Raw genomic sequence first — 25133 nt, forward strand, 5'->3', positions numbered from 1 at the left:
AGAGAGTTTCTAAGTTTTGTTCCAGCAAACATTTCTATTAATCGATGCAAAGCAAAACACAAAGTGTTAAAAGTTCTATTAACTTTTTCTTATAATGGAATATGCATCAGGTTCCCCTAGCTCATCCAGCTGCTTACTGTGACTTGGAAACCTTCTCATTGATGCCTTAGAATCTCCATGGAGTGTGAGGGGAACACTGAAGTAAGAGGAAAATAGAGGAATTCAAAAGGGCTGTATTTATAACCTTGGTCATAGGTATCCTAGAACTGTTTCTGTTTTAATAATTAATTAGCTTATCGGTTCAGAAATGGTAAAATGACTTCTGGAATCCCGTGCTCCCTGGCTGCTGGCACCATACACACTTCCTGACTGGTTTCCTCAGCTTTCCATTTCATATTTTTCCCCTTGAAACAAAAATCATTTAATGAAATCTGACACGTGGAGGCCACCGACTGATCTTCTGAACAGAAGGTATGCAGAAGCCGCCAGTTCCACTAAATTACCATTGCTGTCCAGGTCGGGAGACATCGGTTTAGAGCAGACAGAGAACAGGGCGGTCAGGAACACTAAGAGACACAACGAATAACCAGGAAAAGGGAGAATAATGTAAAAAAATCTGCAGGGAAAATAAGCCCAGGACAGAGAGGTGAGGATCGGGGATGGGGAAGGGGAAGGCACACACGTGTAGGTTTGTTCCCACATCTCTGTTTCCTTTATGCTCCCTGGTTCGGGGCGGCTGGTAGAAGATTGATACATTTATTAATTCTCCATGCAGAAAGACAAACAGTGGATTTAGCCCAGTGGGCCTGAAATGTCTGGCCCCAGGTGTCCCTGCGGAATCTTCCAAAGTTGCCTAATGGTCTTTGACCGCCACAGACTCATTTAAGGAATACAGTATCCATTTCCCCCCAAAAGAAAAAAAAAATCTCATTTAGGCTCATACATAATATAAAACCATCTTGTCTCAGTCTAATTGGATTTTTTCCCTGGTTTTTGTTTTATTTCTTTTGGATAATTTAAAATGCAGGGCTATAAAAGGAAGAGATGGTAACAAGGCAAAAACAAAACATAAGTATTTAAAAATCAACTTTAAAGATCGTCTTTATAATGTTTTGGCTGCATCATTCAAAATCTACGTTAATAAAAATCCACCATTATAAAATGATATTATACCTGCCCAAGGTAAAAATTTAAACAAATATTCATGGGGAATATTTTTGTGCCAGCTATGTTTTTTTTTAATTTAAAATCTGTGTGAAAATTATGAATTTTAGAGTCTATTTTATTGAAGTGAATATGCAAAAAGTGTGGTTCATCTTTTAATCTTTTATTATAAAATTTATTTTATAGAATATATTTTAATTATATTTTTCCCCTCTAGGAAAAATCTCTTTTCATTTGTTTGTTTGTTGTTGTTGTTGTTGTTTCTTTCTCTTCTTCCTCTTCCTCTTCTTATTTTTCCTCTTCTTTCTCTTCCTATTCTTCTTTCTCTTCTCCTTTGCCTTCTTCATCTTCTTTTTTTAAACTAATCTTGAGTCTTAGATCTATATCAATCATCAGGCTAACTAATCATACTATAAGATAGCCTTAACAAATATCAGCAAAAACATGGAAGAAAAACCTTCATGGATCAGAAATTATTCTTATTTGAATTTAGGTCTCATATCAGTAAACTTACTTAGTTAAATCTTATGTGAATTTCTGATATTGTCACAGAACAAGATGAAAATAACTTGTCTTCGTCTGAAGTAGAACTAATAGTCTGTGAACAAAGGGAATTAAGAAACAATTAGAAATGAAAATTATCTCTTAAGACCTATTTATGTAGCTTGGAAGATGACTCAGTGCATAAAGATGACCCCAGAGCTCAGGAAATTGAGTTTAGCTCCTGAATATATGTGGAGGAAGGAAAGAATAGATTCATGCAAATTGTCTTCTGACTTCCTCAGGCACGTGTGCCCTAGCACACATGAGTGTACACACACAGGTATCACACACACGCACACACACACACACACACACACACACACACAAACCCCAAATACACTTAACAATATATTTTAAAAGGGAATTGGAGAAAGGCCACCTTTGTTTATGCATGAGCCTGAAAAACAAATGTAAATTTAAGCTTGCATTTTAAATAATCAATGGAGGATGGTGTTATTAGTCTTGTGTTTTATATTATGCCCATTTATTAGGTGGTATCAATTTAACTATCATCTCAGATTCTCTTTTTATAAAAGACAGAACATATTCTTTTAAGTAATTGGGCCTTATCATTGTGTTTGTTTTAATTAATTGCTGAAATAGATCACGTGGCCAACATCTTTATGGGGCTAAAAATTTCAAAATGCACTGTCTCTTCATGAACAGAAAATCTCTACACAGTATACTCAAAAGCATAAACTATCATTTAACATGCAAATTTAATCACTTTCTACATTCAGTTCTATAATTTAAAAAAATCATATTTATTAATTGTTTTTGTATCCTGTGGGGAGAGGCAGCGGCATGGGTATCATGGTATGTTGAATTTAGAGTGCAGCCTGCAAGAACTGCTTCTCTCTTTCCATTACATGAGTCCTGGGGATCAGACATGAGTCATTAACTTTGGTAGTAAACACCATTGCCTACTGAGCTATCTCACTAGATTAACTTCATTTTCTAAGATATATATTTTGGTTTGGGATTATCTGAGGACAATTAAAAGATTTGGTGGATAGGTGAAACATCAAATTCATATATTTGTATCTTTCAGTTTCTTACTATACATTACTAGAAGATTATGTGATTTCATCTACTCTCATATGTAACTTGTGGATAGAGTGAGTAAGAGTCTTATTCTCTTTTAAGCCCTTAGACTTATAAAATACATTATTTCAAAGGTGAACAAATACAAACTTTTAAAAACCAGTATACCAACTGGTTAAATGCAATGTAAATTCTCTAAATGAATAATATTAGAGAACACTAGAGTATGGCAGCATAAACTTGAAGTGGAGGCACAGTCACTTTTCTTTAAGGACATTTTCCCTGGTTGGTAGAAAATGTTAATGACCACAAACCCACCTGACATGGGCAGCAAAATTAGGCCCTGTTGAGTAATGTGAAGAAGAAGGAGGAGGAGGAAGGAGAAGAAGAAGTAAAAAGAGGAGGAAGGAGAAGAAGAAGGAGGAGGAGGAGGGAAAAGAGGAGGAGAAGGAGGAGGGTAAGGAGGAGGAAGAGAAGGAGGAGAAAGAAGAGGAGAAGAAGGAGAAGAAGAAGAAGAAAGGAAATCAAGATAAAATAAGTGGAAATATCAAGTTTAAAAGGGGCATGGGAGGATGGGAATGAATCTGGAAGGACTTGCAGGTGAATGTGCACTGGTCTGGATTTTATTTAGAAAGAAAATGGCAGGTGTATAAGTTAAGTAAAAAAATGTTCTATCAAAGTGTCACAGACAGGAAGATCAAGGTGAAGCAAGTATGTATGAAACTAAAACAAAAAACAAAATGAATAGATAAATCTGACCAAATACTTATTTTTAGCAGAAACATTTGCATACTATAGGAAGAACACACCAATTAGTTGTCCAGTGCCCAAATGTAAGGCCTGAATACATACATACAAGTGACATTAAAGGGACTCAACAGGCTATATTTAGAAATATATATGAATACATAAATAAATGTATATTTACAAAGGCAATTGATAAAAAAGAAGCTCTGAATTTGAAAGAGATCAAGGAGAGCATATTAAAGAGTTTGGAGGAAGAAAAGGAAAGGCAAAAGTGTGGTAATATAATATAAATAGTAAACAAACAAAGAAACAAATATACAAAATCTGGAGCCTGATAAACTTGCTTGTGCATGAGTATTAGTCCTCAAAAATCCTACCTAGGCACAAAGGAGCCAGGTTAATTAGCCTCTGTAGACACATTCTACAAAGAACAGGTGATTCTTCATAACTTTTGCTCTCTTAGCTGAATGACAATACTGATGCTGAGTTGGAAAGACAGAGACCATGATCACATCCTTTAAACACATTATTTATTTCCTAAATATCTTTAAAAAGTGCCTATTATTAGTTCTTTGGGAATTTCATGCACTATACTGAAATTTCATACAATATATTATTTCATATTGTTGACTATATTGTGATGATGTGAGATCATCTATTTAAGCATGTTAGACTCTTAACAGGGTTCACCCTGTCCCTTTCTCAGAAGACAACTGTCCTTTCCAATAATAGGAATGGAATTTAGGTAGAATGGTGTCCATTTTACACTAAATTTTAAAGAGACTTCTTAGTTTTTGGATTGTTTTTTACTGCTTCACATTGCCATTTGCGGGGTATATCATGACTATGAGGTGACAAACTTCTTGAAAATTTTGTTCTTTCATCATTTTGTACATGTACACTATGAATTATGGTCCCTCTCTCCTTTCCTCTCTCCCATTTCCCTCTCCCCCATCAGATTATTATAAATATCCTTAGCATATTCACTATATTCATATATATATAACTATATATATGAATATATAACTATATTCATATAGTTTTGTCTAGTTTAGTGAATAATTTTAGCTGTGTTAAATATTTTAATTTTGTAGGCATGTGTAAGCACATGCATGAATGCATATGAATCAAGTATGCATATAGTCCTCCAGGAGCCTGGAAGAGGTGTCAGATCCTTGGGAACTGAAATTACAGATGTTATGAGCCACCATGTGGGTATTTGAAACCGAATCCATATTCTCTAGAAGAGCAGTGTGCTCTTAACTGTAGGCATTTCTCAGGCCCATTAGTGATAATTTTTTGAACATGTTTTCCTTCAAATTGGGAACCTACTAGTGCTATTTCTCTTTGGCATTTCTCTTAAACTTCAGACAACTGATGTGGACAGTCATCTACAGCACTAACAACCTCAAAAGTCAGCTCTTCAATGCTGTTATAAGTTATGCCTCACTTGTGTGCTGTAAATAAGCACAATAAATCCTTTGTTGTACCAAACTGGACTTGATTGGAGCCCTTAACATAGTAAGTCCTTGATGCCTCATCTCAGACAAACAGACATTCATTTTGACCAAAAGATAACTAAGATTTGTAGATTTATAAAATAAATTACACTTTTGAGTTTTGATAATAAAACTTAAAAATTAAAGTTACCTATTTTGAAGGCTTTAAATTTTAGGAAAAGTTTAAGAAAAATTTGTTCATAGAGCCAATGTTTCTTGACCATACTCTCTTGCCCCAGTTCCTTTCCTCCAACTGTGCTATAGGTTATTGTAACACATATCCCATGCAATTTCATGCTTATATTTTCGCTTTTTTTTCCACAACATGTAGTGCTACACATATGTGCATGGGCATAGAGTAATCCATGGAGGCATAAGCAATCCCCTGGTGACCAACCTTCAAAGGAAAGTGATTCTCCCTTTTCTAGCAGCCATGAACAATAGCTCTTCAGCTTGGGACCTCAGAAACTCCACCCTAATTCATGCTGGGAGTTTTAACTGGTTGGATCTTCTTTAGATCTTGTGCAAATAACCACGGCTCATTCAGTTCATGTGTATAACACATCATGTACACAAAGCAGAATTTTTGCAGTTCTTCTCCTCCTCACTCTTTGCCTCTTACATTCTTTCTGGCTCATCTTTTACAATGTTCTCAGAGTCTGAGTCTTGTAGGGCTGGAGATTGATACACAGGCCCTTCTATAGTTAAGCATTCACTGTCCTTTATTCCCACCATTTGGAACAGTAATGAGTATGTATATTAATCATCACCACTACAATAAAAAACTTCTCTGACATGGGTGGAGGGCAATGCAAATCTCTCTATTTAAACATAAATGCCAAGGAAACAATTTGACAACATGATAAACCATTAAGCAAATATATATATATATATGTATATATACACATATATTTGCTTATATAAATATATATTGCTTATATATAAAGATAATTATATATGATAATATGCATGATATATAATGATGTATGCGATATATGTGATGATATATATGATATAACTATATATATATCATTATCCCTTGGGACCCATGACTTTCCTAGCCATGAGTTTTGGCCAGTACAGGACCAGTCACAGATTTCCTTTTGTTGAGAAGTCCTCAAATACAATCAAGAGAGTAGTTGATTGCCCCTAGAAACAGTGTCACTGTTGCACTAGTGGGTATATAGCTGCCTGGGAGGTGAGTGTTTTATCATAAAGCATCCAGTGCTACATAAAACTCTGAGTGTCTTTTTCCACCTAGGCGACTGCATAGCAATTTCCAGCACACTGAAAGCTAACCAGCCAGCAGAAAATTCCTTGTTAAGTTTAAAATTGATTTCTGTATGTCCTGCAGCCAGTGTTTATTTTTGGCAAAAAATATCCCATATTTTGAAAAATTCATAAGACCTGAAGAGGAGACATTCTGAAATTAATAATTGATGTATAAGATAAAGCATGTAATAGCTTTGGTTTATTATCCAAAGAAGAACAAAATATATAAGTAAGGAACTATGATCTTGACATCCTTCATTCTGAAGATCTAAAAGCAGAATTAAAATAATTTTCAAAGTTGAAAATCATAGCATTTTTAATTTTGCCAAAGTGTTGAAAAGCAAAGGAGGACACCCCCACTCCAACACCCACCCGGTGTGTGTCTCCAACATGCTAATGGAAGTTTCCATGTTTTAGAACTTGGCAGAGAAATCTCTGTAAAAATAAAAGTGATCCACTCTGCGCTCAGTGCAGCTGGAGCCTCTGTAAGTTATGTTCTTGTTTCGAAGCCAGATCAGGGTGGCAAGGAAAACATTGGGAGCTAGTCCTGGCACATAGTGTTTGACATTTAGGTAAAATTCACAGGGAAAAGGAGTCGTTTTAGATTAACCTGAATCTGTAGGCTCATTATATTAGAGGCATAAGCGTTCATTTCTGCTGCACGGTGCTCTGTCTTCAAGCCAATGGTAGATGTGACTGTGGTCCCAGGCTCAGGGAAGCAGGAAGTGCCGCGGGAGAAAAAGAGACCTCCTCTGGCATTGGCTGTTATGCTTGAATAATGGTAACCTTTTACTAAATACTGGGATTTAAAAACACATATGTGCATATGAACATGTATGTATTATATGTGTGTTTATATGTACATGCGTGTATATATTTATATTTATATACTAATCTGTATATAATTATATACATACATACATACGTGTGTGTGTGTGTATGTGAGACATTCACATTTGTTTCACCTAGTTCAGTGCTTCACGATTTTTCCTCTTGATGGACTATGACTAGACTTTATAAATTCTGGGATGTATTTCCCCGGAATATCAGTTTGTTCTTTCATCTTTCTGATCTGGGGACAATCTCTCATCTTTATTCTCTTGTTTTCAATTCTCATCAAATTCTAAAGGATTAGCCTCTCTTTGCTTCATTCTGCTGCATAGATTACAAAGTGGCTACTGAAACCCTACTTGATCTTTTAATTAAGTAGGTATTTTTGGAAGCCTCCTTCCATTATCAGAATTCTCAGCTCACCAGTTCCAGCTCCATCTCTCTCCAAAGATGAACTGTGGTTTCACTGTGATGTGTTTGCTCCATATTGGACAGTGAGATGATGTCAGAAAAAATTTTGTGTCTGTGTCTAAAATGCTTGAATTGGAGACAGGAGAAAAGGAAACATTCTTGTTCACACCAAAAGTCCATGCAAAATTCTATTCAAATAACCTCCTGGCATCTGAAAGAAACAAGACAAAAGACATTTTTATTTCTTTAAAAAAAATAAGCTTCTTCTTCACATGAAAAGAATCTGTTTCCTTGACTATGTGGGCAACTCAATGGAGATGAGGAGACTACACATTCCCTAATGGCTCTCTCAGCAGTAGCAGGTATGGCAGACTCTTTGGTTCATTTACAACTACAGCTGTAGGCTCGAGCTAAGTGTCAGGTCCCAAAAGCTTGGTGATGGCCTCAATACTGGAAGCATAAATTTCTGATCCAAATCTTCAAGTGGAGCATTAAATATAAAATAAAGCAAAGTCTATGTTTTATATCCTTATTTCACAAGCTAACACTTTTAGGAATTAGGCGAATACATTAGTGCCACCCCATTTATTATGTGCTTAAATATTTACAGAAGAGCTAGGCATGGTGGCACGCACGTATGATTTCAGTGCTTGGGGTAAGGATCACCAGTCTGAATCCAGCCAGAGATATGTAGGGAAAGCAGTCTCAGAGACCCTCCCTATAGAGACGGGGCATTTTGAGATTTTCCCCACCCAGGGTGGGTTGTCAGGTGCGGCTATCATTGGCCATATTGTCAAGATTTAACAGTGAATGCCATGACATACACGTAAAAGACAGCAACTTACATCATATGTCCTGGTCTGGTTCTTCCGAACTTCTTGCCCCCTCTTCCATGATGCTGTGATTTTAAGTGCATAAAAAATGGGACAAATATTCAGATGATTCTAACCCTACTTAAGTTCATTGTATTTGATAACTAGACAGAAACCCTTTTCTTCAAATAGCTCTAAATAGTTTATTCTCTTTTCCATCACATGGGCCTCCACGTGAAGGTACACATTTGTCGTTTGCGCGCGCATGCGTGTGTGTGAAGCATATGTATGTGTTAGAGAACATCTCCGGTGCTCTTGCTCAGAAGCCACCTTCCCTTTCCTTTGAAATAAAATCTCTCATTTTCCTGTAGCTCATGGAGTAGACTGGCCTGGCTGGCTAGCCACTCCTAGACACCATGTCCCATGTCGTGGCCTCGCCCCTCGCTCTGCCTACCGAATGCTAGGATTTCAGGTGCATTCCAGCAAGTCCCAGCTTGTTTGATGTAGGTTCTAGTAATCAAGCTCAGGCCTTCATGCTTCAGAGACTTTGCCAACTGAACTATCTCCCTAGCCTTGCTCTCCTTCACCTGCCAGTATAGATTCATTTTTCAAATCAAGTTGAAGCATATTATGAAGTCGAGGGACCAGAAACCACCTTTTAAAACCAAAACTTCAGATGTGCATGAGTCAAGCATTATTGTGGTCTCCAGGTGGGACCTTGTAGCAAGCAGATTGATAATAGGGTGCAGGAAATGCAGTGAATAGTTTCATTTCGGGAAGAGTGTGACATGCAGCAAACTCTGGATTTTCAGGTTCCCTGTGCATGAGAGAAAAGAGAGACAGATGCACCATTTGACCAAAGACTGGTTTGTCATGTGACAACATCGGAAACTGGGGCAGCACTAAGACAAGCAGTCTCATAATCACTCACAGTGCAGGGAATACGAAAGAGCCCCTCATTGTAGAAGGCCACTGAAGGTCTAGAAAGTGTTTAAAGTAAAGCCTAACTAGGAGGCTACGAGAAGAGAATTGGGAGAGGCGTTGCCACTTAATATTGCTCTGGTGGCTGCATGTGTTCCCACAGAGCTGTGTCAGGCCTGAGCTGGGAAAGTGGATGCAGGGAAGACTGCCAAGCTTTCTTTCCAGACACCACAGTGCCTCACTTGCTTACCCCACTTCTCTTACCTTCATCTGCCTCCACATGACCTACCATTACTCCAGGATTGCAGACTAGAAAAATGAGATTGATTTAAAGATTACGAAACAAAAATGCCCATAAATGATATTGTCAGTTCCAAGCATCAAATTGAAGCAGTCTAGAATTACCTCGGAAGAGATTCTTAAGTGGGAATTGTCTAGATCAAGTTGATCTGTGAGCCTGTATGTAGAGAATTATCTTGATTGTTTGCTAATTGGCTTGAAAAGATCCAGACAGCTGTGGGGAATATGATTCCTTAGACAAAGCATCCTGAGCTGTGTAAGAGTGGAGAGGATGCTGAGCACAAGGAAGCACACATGCACTAATTTCATCTGCTCATGACTGTAGATAGGATGTGGGTAGCTGCTTCAAGTCCCTGACACTATGGATCACAATGATGGACCTGAAATAGTAAATTAGAATAAGTAACATTGGTGAACATAATACAGAACTAAGAGCTCTCTAACATCTAAATTTATTGTATTGTACCTAATAAATTGTCACTGAGAAGCCTCTACTCTCATTCTGAAGCAGTTATTCTAAAAGCAGAAATGTGTTCTGATGATAAGTCATCTGAATAATCAATTTATGGATACGAGAAGATGAGGTAACTGTATCCTTTGCATTCTGAATCATGACTATGGTGCAGAAGCCTTGCTCCCTGAATTCCAAGAGATGTACATCCACCACCACCCAGCTTTAAAAACTTACTTTTATGAGCTGGAGAGAAGACTCAGCAGTAAAGAGCAGTGGCTACTCTCCTAAAGGTCCCAGGCTCAATTCTAGCAGAAACATGGCAGGTCACAACCATCTGTAATTCCAGTTCCAGGGTATCTGATGTGTCTTCTGGCCTCTGCAGGGACCAGATATACAGTAAACACTTGAGTGTTTACTCAAGTAAAATACTCATACATATACAATTATATATAAATATCTGTATATAAATATATTATCAATACTTTGAGAATTCATATACTTTGTTTAAAAATATTCATTCCAACCCCAATTCCTCCAAGACTCAACTCTCATTCATGCCAATTCAATTTACTGTCTTTATTTTTTTATTTTAAATGCAGAGTCCAAATTACGCTGTTATACACTTTTGTGTGTATGGCCATCTAACAGCCTGTATAATATACACTTAGCAAATGTTAAAACTATTAATTTAAACTGCTGTAATCTGTAATAATATTTAACTTTACAGAAAAACTGATTTTTTGTTATCTTCTACATATTTAAAAAATCTAATTTTATAAATTTAACAACTTTTATTTGCTATGATGAGCCAGGTATTCTAAGGAAATTTAACTCTAAATCACAATTTTTCAAAGCATAGCATTACTTTGCCCTCAGAAAAACAAAGCAAAGAACATGTACTCTAGCACATAAGTTATTTAACATATCTCAATATTAAATAGTCTTTTGTTAAAAATGAGGTTATTTTTAAAAAAAGGAAGATGAGGTTATTTTAAAATAAGGGATGATTAAATTCATGATCATAGCAATTAGATCATGGTTTTCTCTACTAGTTTTACCTTAGATCAAAATATCAAACACAGAACACATTTTTAAAGAAAAATGTATGCCAACAGTCTCACCTTGTGAGTCTTGGGGCAGTGAGCACCAATAACAGGGAGGTGTCAGGTGGTCTGGAGACCCTGCCTAGCTACAAGAGTGCCCTGAATTGGGCAATATCAGGATATCTGAGATGTATTTATGGTGCTCCAGAAACCTTAAATCAGAACAAATTCTATTGCAGTGAGTATTTGGGGACAAAGCTGTTTGGTCAAAAATTTGACAGTGTGACACATTTGTGGAATATCTGTACATTTGTGAGGATGTATTCCTGTGTTTCGTGTAATAAAAAGCTGAACAGCCAATCGCTAGGCAGGAGAGAAAGGTGGGACTTCCATGCAGAGAGAGATCTCTGAGAAGAAGAAATGCAGATTTGGTAGCCAGACTCAGAGGAAGCAGGGTAAGCAGTAGGAAGATGAGGCAACACCACCTGACAGAATGTAGATTAGTATACTTGGATCAACTGAAATTATGAGAGCTAGTGGGACAAGTCTAAGCTAAGGCAGAGAATTCATAACTACTAATAAGTCTCTCGCTGTTATTTGTGAGCCGGCAGTGCTGATGAGAAAGTACAGTACACAGCACACTGCACTTTGCAGTGCCATTTCAGTAGAAAAATACTCAATATGCAATGGGAAAGATGGAGAAATAGAATAGTGTGTGAGAGATGGAAAGAGGCAGAATTAGAGAAGAAATGGTGGTGACAGGTATGGGAGAAAACTGCAGGAAACAGGGGAACACGTCATTGCCAAATAGGGCCAGCAGGGTGGTGTGCAGCAGCCTGGAGCTCATGTATGTTCTGCCTCCAACACGCTGCCTAGATGCTTGACTGCATTGGCTTTGAGAAGGAAGAGGATGTCTCAGATTCAACTGTTGTTTTTCCAGATTGGGCCTCCTTGATAAACCTCCATGATCCATACTGCTGTTGGAGGCCATGTTGATGTCTGTGGCCTCAGAGCCGTTGGCAATGTCTATGATCCATGCTGGAGGCCATGCTGATGTCCGTGGTCTCATGTTGGTGTTTGTTGTTTGTTCTATCGCCTGAGATCATGTTGATATTTGTTTTCAGATTTACCAACAAAGGACACATGGATGTCTGTGTCTCTGGGAGGCCATGTTGAGGTCCATATTCTGTGTTACCACTGGAGGCCATGTTGAAGTCCACGGTCTGTGCTGCCACTTGGAGCCATGTTGATGTTTGTGGTCTATGCTAGCTGTTTCCAGAAACCATACAGGAGTCCATGATCTGTGTTTCTCCTGTTGTTAACTGGCAAAGAAGTTTCTTTTGCCGAGGTATTGATGACTGCAGATAGCAGTTGAGAATGAGAGACAGAAGGATTCTATGACAAACTTCCCCCACCCCCTGCAGTCTAAACAGGAAGTCACTGAAGAGCACTCTCAAAAATTGTTGTAGGGATGCTGAAGTGTATTTTTTTGTAGTTGACAACTTCAGGCAAGGGAAAGACTCAGTTATCTTTGTGGAGCTGGCTACTGGGAGTTTGACCATGCTCCAGTGAGTATATGAACAACACAATTTGGACTTGGTGTCTTTCTTTCTTTCTTTCTTTCTTTCTTTCTTTCTTTCTTTCTTTCTTTCTCTCTCTCTCTCTTTCTTTTCTTCTTCTTCTTCTTTTTCTTCTTCTTCTTCTTCTTCTTCTTCTTCTTCTTCTTCTTCTTCTTCTTCTTCTTCTTCTTCTTCTTCTTCTTCTTCTTCTTCTTCTCTTCCTCCTCCTCCTCCTTCTCCTTCTCTTCTTCTTTCTCTTCTTCTTCCTCCTCCTCCCCTTCCCCTCCCCCTCCCTCTCCTTCTTCCTCTTCCTCTTCCTCTTCCTTCCCTCTCCCCTCCTCCTCCCTCTCCCTTCCCTCTCCCTCTCCTCCTTCTTCTTCCTCCTCCTTCTCTTTCTCCTCCTCCTCCTCTTCTTCTTCTTCTTCTTCTTCTTTTTCTTCTTCTTCTTCTTCTTCTTCTTTTTCTTCTTCTTCTTATTCTTCTTCTTCTTCTTCTTCTTCTTCTTCTTCTTCTTCTTCTTCTTCTTCTTCTTCTTCATCTTCTTCTCCTTCTCCTTCTCCTCCTCCTCCTCCTCCTTCTTCTTCTTCTCCCTGTCTTCTTTTTGCTTTTTTTGGGGGGGGACATGTCACAAAGGTTGGGAGTGGACCCGGGTGGAGTAGAAAGTGAGTATGATTTGGGTGTATTATGTAAAATTCCCACAATCAGTAAAAATGTTATGTTGGAAGAAATGAATGCTCCAACTTCCACTAAAGGATTGTGCTCCTAGAGTAACCTGACATCCAGTTCCTACTGCTTACCAATTAAGAACTGTTCCCTTTCTATTCTTCCTGAGATGATGAATTCCTGCAGATCACATTTTCCCATAGTCCCTGTAACCACTCTCCATTAATGTGCTAAAATTTAACTTCAATAAATAGATGCTTCTATGTGCTCTCACTTAAGGGTGAATGTAAATGAACCCATAAGGAGAAACATTCTAGCTCCAAGGTCAATTATTCAATTAAACACTGTGTGTGTATGAAAGAGAGAGGAGGCTATGTGTTTATTTTCATGTATACGTGTCTAAGTTCATATATACCTGTGGGTGCAAATGCATGTGTGTACAAGAGTGTGAAGGCAAGAGGCATTTGTCGTTTATCTTATACTCAGAGACAGGGTCTAACCTTGAACTGGGAACAGATGTATTCAGCGACATTTGGTGGGCAGAAATTTCAGGAATTTCCCTGTCTCTTCTTCCCAATTTCTGGGATTATAGACAAGCCTACATATATGAGTCTAGGTATCAAGCTCAGGTCCTCAAGTTTGTGCTGCCAGTACTTTACCACCTACATCAGCTCTCTAGCTCTCAGAATGCATTTACAACCATAATTTTTAATTCATCAAATTGTCTAAAAGGTTCTAAAGCCTGTATAATCAAAACTAGAGCTGGCTATTCCACAAATGGATCTGTATCAGAGGCACAATGAATTTCTCTCAGTTTTTAGAATTAAAAGTTATTGAACATTGATAAAAGTAATTTATCACATATGGAAGACTAGAGGCTCTCTCTCTAGTCCAAAACCTTTTAGTGTCGGGAGCTTATGGGCTAAGATAAAGTCAAAACACATGACACTCACTGGAACAGGAAAGCGTTATTTCATTTGCCAGGGAGATTAAGATACAATAAAGTGTCCTTCAGATAAGTTGAGTTTGTGACATAGAATCACATAATCAAACTTAAAGTACTATCCTGATACAACTCACTTTCCAGATTTGTTGGTTTGTCTAACCAACTCCAGTAATACTGCCAGTATAATCACTGTATGACTCAATCTAAAACAATTTCATAGTCTCCTTGATCTTGATACCTTATTATTATTATTATTATTATTATTATTATTATTACTATTATTATTCCCAGCTCTTGTCAGTACTGAGGTGTGTAACTCAATTACACTCAGTTTATATTCTTTGTCTTTGCTTGGGCTGATAAGTCTTATTAATGACATTTGTTGAAGTGTCTCTTATAATAGCAATGTATTTTAAAACTTAGAGTTACAGAAATTATCCATAAGAGATACACTAAATAAAAATAAATAGCTCATAAATACTAAACTACAGGAGCCAATGTGCAGCTCAGAGCTATTTTAATTTCTTTTCACCTAAATAATCTGTATGGAAGCCAGACAATGATGGCTCATGACTTTAATCCCAGTACTTAGGAGGCAGTGGCAGGCAGGTGGATCTCTGTGAGTTTGAGGTCAGCCTGGTCTATAAGACCTAGTTCCAGGACAGGCTCCAACGCTACAGACAAACCCTGTCTCAAACAAACAAACAAACAATCTGTATGGAAAATGATGGTATGCTCAAAATCCAACCCTCTAAATCACAAGTGTTTAAGTAAATCTATACCTACTACTTTTCAAAAATAGTTTTGGTGGTATTAGGAAAATACTAAACGAATGCATATATAACATATATATATAGATATATATTTAGATATGTCTTGTACACTTATAAATAGGTAGGAAGGACATTCTAGGTATGATAACTCTTCTTGAATTATACTTTTCACATCAAGCAGGTTATAAGTAAGCTTAATTTTTTCCGTGACTTTACATGTCTGATTTAGTGCATAAACTTTGAGCTGCTCATTTCTATTATGCACATTTTCACAATCTTTTCCACGTTTGACCTACCTGAAATGATATAAAGCTATGACAGTATGTATATTTCACTGTTCTGTTTCTCCACCAGCCCAGGATCTAAACTCTAGAAAACTGCAGGATGCTCTCCTATATAACTATGCTATTGTTTAGCCAAAGGATCTAGAGAGCAACAGTCTTGAGTTTAAATTGACAGTCAGAACCATGAGATACAAAAGGTTGCCCCTACTACCAGTATCACTTAGTAGTAAGGATTAAAAAAGCAAGAAACAATAATCTACATGAAAAAGATATTCTGTGATTTTTCACTGTCAAACACAGGTTGCATTGAGGATATGTGTGAAAGAAGAGGCCATTCTGGGAAGCATGTGTCTACTTTCTTTTGAATTGTAAATATTCTATTAAAATATCCATAGAATAAACTTCTCTCAAAATTAGACTTGCACTTGCCTAGAGGACTCAGAAAGATAAACATTATTCAATGTATTTGGAAAAATGAACAGGGCATCATGCATGCACAAGAATTATGTCAGTCTTAAGTGACAAATGTCTAAGCGACCTACAATGGAAACCTTATAATCTTCTTTGCTGAGACACCTCTGTGTCAAACTGTGTGCTAGTAAGATATTCAAGCAACTCAGCAAACTAAGGAGGATGCTTTCTTTACTAATACCAAAGATGTTTATTGTATAAAAGGTACCACCCTCCCGAAATCTCTTACCACCATAAAGATTCACAAATTCTTAAGACCCATAAATACTGCTTGCTCTTGATTGTAGCAGTCAAATCAAACATGTAACTCCACTTATGGACCCTATGAACAAGTACCAAAATCTCCCACAGATCTCCCTCAAACTTACTAATTGTTGCAAAACGTCGTATGTTAAAAGTTGTATTCTCAAGAGGAGGCAAACTGGTGAGAAGGACTTGGATGCAAAGTGCACATGGCTCCTGGCAAATAACATCCACGTGATCAAGTTACACACGTGGTTGTAACAGAAAGAACCAAGAATCTGCCAATGGAACACGTAAGTCATTCTACACAGTAACTAATGCTCTAAAAAACACTGGTAGAAACTACTGTTGTTTTCCTATTTTTTCTTCTTATAAAGTCAAAAAATGGATGTTGTTTGGGAGTGAGCCACTTGCTTGTGTCAATCACACAGAAACCATATTAATTAAAACACTGCTTGGCCCATTAGCTTTAACTTCTCATTGGCTAACTCTTATATAACTTTAACCAATTTTTATTAATCTGTATATTGCCACATGACAGTGGCTTACCAGCAAAGATTAAGCACGTCTGACTCTGGAAACACCATGGTGTCTCTCTGACTCCACCCTTCTTTCTCCCAGCATTCAGTCCAGTCCTCCCTGCTTACCTAAGTTCTGCCCTATCAACAGGCCACTGCAGTTTCTTTATTCATTAATAGTAATTCAGTACACAGAGGGAACTCCCACATCAAATGACGTCTTATATGTCTTAGAAGATTCTTTGCAGTAGGTCTGATTTTCAAGGTTATGCAGTGTGAATTATTGTTTGCAACCTTGTTTCTTTCATGTGCAGTCGATTATCAAATTTACAAATCATATCAGAGGTGTTGTTCAGGGCTGAAAAGCATACTTGGCACACATGAAGTTTAATTCCCAGCATTCAAAAGTAAGTTTGTTTTGAGGAAGGATACATATACATATATATATACATATATATATAAGTGTGTGTGTATATGTATATGTATATACATACATGTGTGTATGTTCATATTTGTTCATATATGTGTAAATATTTAATTAAAATAGAGTTATGTTACTTTCTTTATTTTAGGTCCTCCCAGCTAACCTCCCTAATACCCCTTCCATTCCACCCAACTCTCAAGGTGATACCCTTTTTTCTTTATTATTGTTATATACATACATATATACATATATATATATATATATATATTCACAAATATATGTGAATCCAGCCTCCTGGATCCATTTCTAATGATGACTTTCCATTAGATAACTAATAAGAAGGTTCATTTCTGAGTAAATGTAATTCTTTTCCTTCTATCAGTTATTAGTTGTCTATAATTCTTCATCTAGGAATGAGTCACCATGAAATTTCACCCCTTTCAATTCAGGTCTGTTCAATATTTTTGTGTCCTCCCACCTACTCTAAGAACCAAAGTAATCAAGTATTATCTCCACTATGCAAAGGACCAAACTCTAACTCTGAATCACAGAGCTGGTAGCAAGAGCTCGGCAATTCAAAGAGGTCAAGACATCTGGATTCCTGTGCTTTTGTCTAGTGGAAGATGCAAACATCCCTCTCCTACCCAGCAAGAAACAAGGAAAGACAAATTACCATAATTTCAAAATGTTCTAAAAAGAAACATGAGCAAAGAAAAGAGAACCAGCCAAGAGTGATGGATGGCAACGAAACCCAGACCTGGTCTCAGAAACAGGAAAAACAGAGGAAATTGTGAAGTGTGGTGACGTTGATTTTAGGCTGTGCATTGGCTTTGCCATTGTTTAATTTCTTTAGGCAGGGCCATTCATCTTCTACAGGATCAAATAAGCTGGGTGGTAAAAGAAAGAATGGAAGCAAGAGGATGGTATGACCAGGGGAAGCAGCGGAGTGTTGGGGAGTCCAGGTTTGTAAGATTGGCTGTTTCAACTCTACCGTGAGGCCCAGGGAAAATATTGTTTTTTCATGTGGAGTGAAAAAAGAGAAATGTACACTTCCCCTCTGCAGCATTGTGCACAGGGGATTCCCTAAAAGGAAACCAATCTCCCTTTACCCTAAGACCCAGATCAGTTTCAAAGCAAGGCGTTTTGCTCCCCCTCCCAAGATAACAGATAAGTGTGGGTGCTGGGAATTTTAAGTACCTGACCCTAGATACAGATATCACAGATACTTCTTGTGCAGCAGGTTACAAGGGGAGCTGGAGGGAAACACAAGGGGATGCTACTTTAGCTCTGCTGCAAACTCATGAGTGCCTCTGTATATTATTAAAAGGCTGCAAAGCTTTGGCTTGTAATTCATGAAAATTTTCTTAGATGGCCAACAATGAGTGTCATTACTGTTAGGAGAAGAAAAAAAAACATTTTGAAGTGCCTCCCATAGCAGAAGTAGGCTAGGGTTTACAAGTGAAATTTATTATTAGTGGACTGTCAGCTAGATTGTCACCTTTTAGGCATGATTAAGAAAAAGGGGGATTTAAGGGTTGGAGAAAGAACAGCATTGGGTTAATAAATTGAATTCCTGGCACAACTCAAACTTTATACATAATTTGTAAAATGGACTGGAGAGATGGCTCAGTGGTTAAATGTATTTTCTATTCAATCTTAAGGAGCCTAATTCAGATCAAGTACCCATGCCAGACAGATCACAAAGGCTTGTAATTCCAGTTGCAAGTATTCAACACCCTCTTTTGGCCTCTCTAAACACCCAGTCATATAGATATATACACAGAGACACATGAACATATACACATCAATGAAGAAATTTTAAAAGAATGGGGCAATGGGTGGAAAAGAATATGAAATCTATTTTTCTCTTAAGACTAAGTTTTATGAACAAGGTAAGTTGTAAGCAAAGCATAACTGAGCTGCTATTAACTGTGATGTCACACTCCCTTCATAGTGACAATCCTACATTTGATGCCAGTGATGTCTCATGAAGAATTAATCATGGGAATGCTTTAAGCATCGTTGAGTCCTAAGAAATTGCTTAGATTAATACTGGAAAATAATACATGCATTGATTTTAGTTATAAAATGGTGAGAACATTTGAACAGATACTATGTTTGTTGTTTCAATAGGATTATGAAGTTATGAATGAGTTGTCTGTATAGCCTTTGTTTTCCCATATTATTATGGGCTCATGATCATTAAATTTGTGGTAAAAAGTAACATATGACATATTTAAGGGGTGGGGAGATGACTCTTGGCAAAATGGTTAATGGGTTAATGCACAAGTATAAAAGGTCTGATTTTGGGTCTCCAGTATCCTATAATAATCCCAGTGTAGGGTCATATTCTGTAAATCCTGGAAATAGAGAGTTAGAGATAGACAGATTCTTGGGGCTCATTTGTAAGCCAGTCTAGAAAAGCCAGTGAGCTTCAGGCAAAGCGAGAGACCATTTCTCAAAAACTAGTAGGAAATGACTGAGAAGGACACCCAATATCAGCTTCAGTCTCCCACACACAGGTGCACACACACAAGCACACAAACATGCCAAACATTTGCATATGCACCACACCAAGAGAATATGTTCAAGCTAATTAGTAATTAATTTAGACACTAAGACATCACTCACATGTCTAAAACACTCTTTTGTTATTTTTATTATTAGTGTAGTTTAGTCAAATCTCCGATTCATCATGTTTTCATTAATGATTCAAGTGGATGATACCTTTATGCTAGCATTTGTCATTGGTCATACGAGTTCTCTTCGTCACTGCCAGTCAAGTCTTTACTCTTCACTCTGTCTTGGGAGTTCTACTGACGTCAGTAGAAATCTTTGATATGAAATAAAAAAATACATAAAAAGAATAAGTATAAAAGACCTCTGTATTTGGTGTTTATAGTGTGTTATAGATGTATGTGCAGGGCTCTGTGCAAATTTGTCTACTTAAATAAAATGTGGGCTTTCACTTGTACAAATATAGCCTACTTATAAGATGAATTAAGTATGGTTAGTGAAAAAAACTTGCAGTAGCTCGTAAGTACTTTGAGTTTTTTTTTTCTCCAGAGTATCACTCATAGCCATGGAAATATTTATTTTTCTCAAGAAATTGCATTCAAATATTTGTTTTAAAGTGCCCAGGGTTTCCCACCTAATGACACAATGAAATGTTTATAATGATAGTCTGTAATTGAGATTCCAAAATATGATTTAATTACTGGAACTTTGATTTAGAGCCAAAATATAATGAACAAACTAAAAGATAGCAGCAGTTTGCTTTGGGCTGATATCAGAGATAACAGTAACATTTAGAGATAAACTACCACCTCCCACGGCTGTTCACTGGAGCGGTAATATGAGCACAACTGCCCAGTTTTATTTCATTTGTCCCTAGAAATTGAACACAAGGTTTCACACAATAAGGACCTGAGCTGCTGCTGAGCTACACTCTAAACATAGAGACAGAATTTTGAAGTGCTAGGAATCTGTCATTGCTGGAAATTAAAACCTGTAACCACGGTCAAAAATTTAGGGACACGGCATGAAGTCAATTATATTCATCCTTTTTAATGACTGGTTAGGACTTTGGTAGACTCTTAGCAAGCACAAGGTTTGTGTACTGGGATATAGTAATAGCAAGGAAAGCCTCTTTTACAAAGTGTGTTTTTAAATGTAGCCAGCCTCTCACATTTTTAGTATTCGTAAATATAAAACTTAGATGTGATTATGTAATTTACAGGGTCAATGGGATGATTAAATAGGTAACACAGATGAGGGTCAATGTGCTAACATATAGTATGTATGCATTAATAAGCTGTATTTAGTCACATTTGCAGATCTGGGCATAAAGAACAGTTACATATCTCTGAAAAAAATCACAAAATGTCAGAACACCCTCTCACAACATATTTTAAGTATAATTTTCTCTCCCATATCTGTATGGTTCCAGGGAAAGCCTTTTTCCCTTCAAATAAAATAGCCAGATAATTGTCTCCATTTCCCATTAGTAAAATATACTTGGATTAAGCAAAACTGAACGTCCAGAGTCCATCAGCTAGGGAAAGAGTAACAAGAAATGTTGGTAGCTACACTGCTTCACATGTGGCAACCACAATTACATTTCATACCCCAGATTGTTTGCTTTCTTTGCCTGCCCCAAATGGATTCCACGGTAGCTGGGAACTTGCAAAATTATTGCCAGTTATAACCAGAGGAAAAAATATATTGAGTTTAGCTTCATTACAGTCTCAGCACTTGTATCAACAGGGCCTGGCATAAAATGGGAACGTTGCCGAAGCCCATGAACTGACATTAATGTTTCGAGTTGGTGGTGGAGACTGTAGGGCCTTCTGATTCCAGGTATTCTATTAGGCCAGTGTCTGTGGTTTTCTCACTCCGATGAGCTAAAGTCCAAGACCCAGGCTGGTGCGGACATGGATGGTACACAGGGGGGCAGGAGAATGCCAACCTGAGGAAGCCAGGGACAGAAAGAAGGCACATAAAGTGATGGGAGTCCAGGAAGATGGGCAAAGTCCAGGTCAAACGTATTTCAAGGGGATTCTACTAATCAAACTAAGTAATAATTTTCATTCCAGGATCTTTATTTGTCCAGCATTTATTGGATGTTTAACGCAGGACATATTTATAATTATTGTTTATGTAGACTGGGATAGGGCCCCTCACTTTCAATATATTTGACATTTTAAGCTAGAGAGCTGGTTCTTTGCTAGGAGTGATTGAGATCAAACTGGCACGAGTAAAAATATTCTCAAAAAAAGATACTTTAATTTCTCTTCAGTTTTTAGATTATTGAAAGTGAACCCATAGAACTGTGATTTTTCCCAAGAATTTCATGCTGAGAGGAGGAAAAAGGTGGTGCCTCATCCCAACCAAAGAGGAAGTAGGCCCCCAGGAAGAGTTGTCACAGTTAAGGCAGTTTATAGGAAAGTCTTTCAGGAGAGGTAGACATGGGTTTAATGATGGGTAAAGCATACCTTGATGGGGACTCTTAAATTATACATCATTATGTTAAGACCTCAACCTCAGGTGAGTACCCCAAGGATGCACTTAGGGTCAGTGGTCCTTCTTATACGGTCTTTTTCCAAGTGTGGTCACATTGAAAACATCTTTTTTTTTGTTTTCTATTACACTTGCATCCTCAATTAGTTGAGAATAGGTGACCAGAACTAAGTTGAGAGGCCTGCCAGGGCCCATGTTTGTACCTTAAAATCTCCAGTAACAAGCTGGGGGCATGTTCTGTGTATGGTAGGACTACATCTATGTCCCTGGCCAATACCTACTACATGTTTGCTTCATTTTTCCTCCTCAGCTGTGTCAAACAAGAAATGTTATCAGAAATTACCAGAAATCCACTGGGCCATGGGGTTATAAACTTTTTGCTGGGAATCGGAGTCTAAGGCAGTTTAGAGAGGGTTATTTCTACTGTTACTTTGAGCAGCCTTGGACCTGTACTGTATCTTAAAAACTCACCTGGTCAGGTGGTAGTGATGCACGCCTTTAATTCTAACACTTGGGAGGCAGAGGCAGGTAGATCTCAGTGAGTTTGAGCCCAGCCTGGTCTACAAAACCAGTTCCAGGATAGCTAAGACTGTTACACAGAAATAATATATAATATTTTATATATATATATATATATATATAACTGTATAACTCTGTTACCCTGGAGAGAGAGAGAGAGAGAGAGAGAGAGAGAGAGAGAGAGAGAGAGAGAGAGAGAGAAGAAAAAAAGAAAAATAAAAGAAAAAACAAATACCTCATAGAACCAACAACCCATTCTGAGATCTCCAATAATGACTCATAAAATCCACCAGATAGCTGGGTGTATATCATGGAGAGGATGTCCCTTTTCTTTTCTTATTCATTTTTAATAATTCAATTTATGCACTTATTTTACATCCTGGTCACAGTTTCCTTTCCCTCCTCCCATTTCCTTCCCATACCTCTTCCCTGTCCTCCCATCCTCCCATCCCCACCCTGAATCCACTCCTCTTCTGTTTCTGTTCAGAAAGGGACAGACTCCCATGGGTGTCAACAAAACAGCATGGCATATCAAGTTGACGTAGGTCTAAGCGCCTTGCCTCATATTAAGGCTTGGTAAGGAAACCTAGTATGAGGGAATAGATTCTCTAGAGTCAGCCAAAGCATTAGGAACAGTCCCGTCTCCTACTACTAGGGTTCCCACAAGTAGAACAAGCCATGCAACTGTAACACCTATGTAGAGGGCCTAGATCAGTCCTACTTGGGTTCCTTCACTGCTAGTCCAGTGTCTATAAGCTTCTTTAAGCCAGGAGCTCCAGGAATCCTGTTGAAGAGAGTCAAGGTTGTCCCCCTTTTTAAAGATAAACCTGCACTGAGGAAATCTCTTAACTTTAGATTCTTGGTGTTTTGCTTGACTGACCACATTGGAAATAATTAAAGAACATTATCGCTAACTTTGTGAGCAGTACAGATTCCAGGAAGTGAGAAATCGGTAGCGTAATTAGAAAAGAATAAAGAAAGAAAAAGCAAATTCTAGAAGACTAGAGAGGTCATGCCTACAATGATGAAAATGGCCTACTGAGTAGAAACACACATCCGGGAATAATGAGAACACACCTTAGAGATAGATAGAAGTCCTGTGAATCCCAAGAAAGGGACCAGACAAGTGAATCCAAACAGTTCCCTGGGACTTTATTCTCTTGATCTTGACAGAAAAAAAAATTCCCGAAGGAAACACTTAACTCAGAACTTCAACTTCTTGAATCTAAGCTCAGCCATCGTTGCAATCTCCAGACGTGATCAGCAAGCAGCTCAGTCAAAGCCACTATCACTGTGCGCAAAGATCTGGTGTCGGTTCCACCAGGCAAGAGAAACCTGAGCCCGGTGTGATGGACTTGCGGAATAGTTTACACAAGCAGGCCCCCTTCAAGGCTAACCACATCTGACATGTAAGGTAAACACAGTTTGCAGTCCTGTTGGTTGCAAGGAGCAGGACTGCAAGCTGAGAAGAGATTCTGTGCCCTGGGATGGTGGAAGTACAACCCTGCCTGGTGATTAATAGAGGAACTGAATTGCGAGTCTCCACCCCCTCTGAGAATGGGGTCTGTCCAAAGAATTCATCACAAAAAGTTGTAAAACAGAACATTAAAACAACCACGGGGCTAAAATATACCTCCAGGGATGGGGAAGAGGACGGTGGGGAGGTGGCTTCATTTGTTTTTATTTGTGGCTTTTGCTTTCACCCTCTGAACTGATGCTGTAGAGGGAACACGGGCCATGAAACAGCAGTGGACCTTACCAGACAGAGTCAGGAGATGTTTGCTGCTGTCCCACAGGTTTCGACAGACCCTAAGATGGTTGTTATTATAAGTGGGTTGCCAGCTCATGAGAGCTCCCAGGTTAGCAGCCCTGGAACATAGTTTCACAGCAGGGAAGATCCAGCTAGGACACCCTCCAGTGCAAAGATCACCCCCCCCCCCTTTCTCTCAGGCGCTGCCTCCAGCTGAGCCTGGCTTCTGGCAATGGACTCCAGCCTTGATTGGCTCGATCCTAGGGGAAGGGAAATTTACTCTAGCGCCATGACACTTTCATGCTAGGCTCTCATGTCTATAAAACAACCAGTGCTTTCCAGTGACCCTTAAGGTGTCTAAAAGGGGAAAAAAAAAGAATCTTGAGCATGGGGAAATAAGCAAAATGGCAGTTTGTGAGGCTGGTGAAATATTCCCGTGGCGGTTTTCTCAAGGAGACCAAGAGTTCTCCATCTAATGATTTCTGATCTGGTAAACACAGGCTAAGGTGCCAATTGTGATATATCCTTGCTAGTAAATTAGAGTTCTTTAGAAAACTATTTCTTAATCTTTTCTTGAAAATGATTTACAAAATTATTTTCTTCAAAATCTTCTAGAAACACCTTTGTTTAGGTGATGAACTTATCTGCCTTTCTGCAAATGAGAAATTCATATATCTGTGATATTTCCTGGTATGGTTGTTTGTGGTGTGCACTTGCATGCATGAATGTTTTCACTGTAGGTGCATGTGTGTGCAGATACAGGTGAATGTGTACATGCATGCATGTTGAGGCCAGAAGTTGAGATTGAATTTTTTTGATTATCGTCGACTTTATACATTAGGGCATGGTCTCTCATTGGGACCAAGCACTTACCAATTTGGTTAATCCAGTTTGGTCCTTGTATCCCATGCTTCTTCCCTTCA

The sequence above is a fragment of the Myodes glareolus genome, chromosome 9 (assembly GCF_982192425.1).
Source record: "Myodes glareolus chromosome 9, mMyoGla1.1, whole genome shotgun sequence".
In the NCBI taxonomy this organism is placed as follows: Eukaryota; Metazoa; Chordata; class Mammalia; order Rodentia; family Cricetidae; genus Myodes; species Myodes glareolus.